The following is a 2,710-nucleotide window of genomic DNA, read 5'->3' as shown; positions in this document are numbered from 1 at the left end:
ATCATCATTTATGGCCTATTTTAATATCTGAGTAAAGGTCCAGATAGGCAGATACTCAGGACAATTGGTGGGAACAGAAACTGATTTGGGGAATTCGGTTAGGGACCAAATCTAAGAAGATGAGGTTTACTAAGGAGAGGAGTGTTGTTGACTATTGCTCTCATTATTATGGAAAATAATTAAGTTCATATAAGGTAAATATACTTTGTAAAATTTTTATTTTTCAAATTTATTATTCATGAAAGAAATGTTTATTGATAGCATTTTTGACCAAAGGTAAAGATGAATATAGCTTTCAAAAGCAAATATAGAATTAAAAAGGGGAGAGGAGCTATCTAAAAATCTTTGTTAAGAATTAGCACATCTCTTTCCTGGAATCTCTTTTTCTAAAGCACGCTTTGTCAAACTAAGACCAAGGTATTGTTTAAGGCTGAATTTTCATAGCTCTCAGTAATGGAAAACGCAGAGACCTAGCTATAAGATAATAACAATGAACACAGTCAACTAAGGCTCATATACCTGAAAAATTAGCATCACAGGCTGAAATTTTATGCATTTTGGTCCTTCATTGAGGAAAAAAAAAAATCACCATATGCTTCTGCTTGCTCTTGCATACTTACGAATATGGAAAACGGAAGAGTAGAGCTCCAAAATTCTCTAGCCTTTGACAGCTGTATTTGGTATGGAAATTGGGAGAAGAAGAAGGTAGGAGTATGTTAGAAGATTAATGGATATTTCCATATATTTTGTACTCAGAGGGTGTGTAATACATTTGTATGTCTTTTATTCACTTTGCTCCATAAAAGGTATCATCTATGTAACACTGATCATTGTACTCTTTATCTTTAGTATGCTCTGCCACATGCAGTTGGCAAAATAAATTTAACAAATTTGAATAAAAAAAATTACTTGCTTTGAAGAGAAAATTAGATTTCCTGACACCTCTGTGAAGGGCAGCAACATATTAAGAAAGAGAAACTTTCAGACAAAACCATAACAATCTCCTTATGGCTCTTAAATACTGTAACAATATAGTGAAATTAAAAATATTCTTTGTCCTCACAGCTTTTTACTTGGCATACCTGTTTTTCCAATTGTGAATCTCTATTAGTTTTTTATTTTTCTCTGGGAATTTTTGCAATTTAGTCCTTAATGATGGTGTTTAAATTGATATAATTAAAATTTAGATGATTGACTAAATTTATGAATTTCATATGTATTCTAAAAAATATATACAAGTACATTATTTGTTCTTGGTTATGTTTGATGTATTAAGTGGTTAGGCTGGCACACAGTCCCCAATGTTTTAATCAAACATGACTCTAGGCCCCATGCAGCCTGGGTGTGCCCAGTATGGCCGCAGAGGCCCTGGCCCTGGGAGTGCCTGGGTGGAGCAGGTGGCACAGGACAGAGGAGCAGAGCGGGCTCACTGTGGGCCAGGGGCCCGGCTAGAGCTGCCGAGGCAGAGCTGCAGGGCCCTTCGTGATGACAGATCTTGAGATGCTTCTCTCTCCTCTGTGTAGTTGATAGTCTAGGTGGTGAAGAGATGGCTGACAGTGTCAAACCTTTCTCCCAGACCTTGCCAAGGGAATCAAAGACTCTATCTGGGGCATTTGTACCATCTCAAAGCTAGATGCTCCAATCCAGCAAAAGAGAGAGGAGCAGCATCCAAGAAAGGCCAGTAGCATCCTGGTGCAGAGGAGAGCATGCAGCATAGTTGCATTGCTGGTTTCCAGTGCAGTGCTTGGAATGGCGGAGTATAATGGTTGTCTCCTCTCGTTTTATCAAGTGTTTATTCCTGTGCTTCAGTCAGTAAGAGCCCAAATTATTGGTCATCCATCATACAGGCAGATGTTTGGTCATGACTGGAATTCTTCCTCACATCAATTTTCAGGATGCTCCCTCTGTGCTGAGCAAAGATGTGAATGCCATTTGGTTTCAGGATATAGCTGACCTGGCATTTGAGAGATCAGGGAGGAAGCCTCACCCATTCCCTAGTGTCAGCAAAATAATTGCTGACATGCTCTTTTTACCTTTTGCTGCAGGCTCTTCTCCTCATCCAGGGGATGTTGGTGAGTCTCCTTCCCATCCATCTTGTTGGTCAGCTGGTTAGTCTCCTGCATGTGTCCCTTCTCTACTCACTGTGCTGCTTCGAATATCATTGATTCAGTGAAGGAACTGAAATGCACCAGCGGTAGTCAAACAGAGAGAGGAATTGGCCTTGCCACTTTGGATTCAGTTTGCCTTTGGCTTTCCTAAGAGCAATGTAGTCTGTGTACACCATCAGCAGCTGCCTCTTCTCTATTCTCTTTCCTTTATTCATTATCAGCACCAATGAAACAAAGACCCCTGGCAAACAGACCTTTTCCAGTTGCTCCTCTTTTCCTTGGTGGTCTTCTTAAGCAATAGCTCTTCCACAAGGCAGTCTGCCCTGGCCAGTTCAGCCTCTGTAGAAAAATTCTCTTCACACCCATCTCTTGCCAAACTGAAGGCTGCTGCCTGCCACTGAGTTGCCTGCCATCCAAAGGGGACTGGGGGATTGGAAGGAGGCTGTGGTGGATCTTTTCCCTGTTCACCTCCCCTGACCAGGGAAGGCAGGACCCTCTCTGCCAAGGGCCCTCTGCATATCCCCCTCTCTCCAAAGAATTGGAGTTTTTGTCTCTGATGCACACAAAACAGAATCTTCCTGACTTCAGTATATGGATTTTTA

General features: G+C 41.0%; 1 pseudogene; it reads left to right on the top strand.

The window, feature by feature from the left end:
- The first annotated feature begins 1,546 nt into the window (after positions 1 to 1,546).
- On the top strand, positions 1,547 to 2,509 carry LOC134362209 (etoposide-induced protein 2.4 homolog; annotated as a pseudogene).
- Positions 2,510 to 2,710: the final 201 nt, after the last annotated feature.

This window comes from Cynocephalus volans, chromosome 13, assembly GCF_027409185.1.
Source record: "Cynocephalus volans isolate mCynVol1 chromosome 13, mCynVol1.pri, whole genome shotgun sequence".
Classification (NCBI taxonomy): Eukaryota; Metazoa; Chordata; class Mammalia; order Dermoptera; family Cynocephalidae; genus Cynocephalus; species Cynocephalus volans.
The sequence above is the reverse complement of the archived record's forward strand: the minus strand, read 5'-3'. Positions and strand labels throughout refer to the sequence as shown.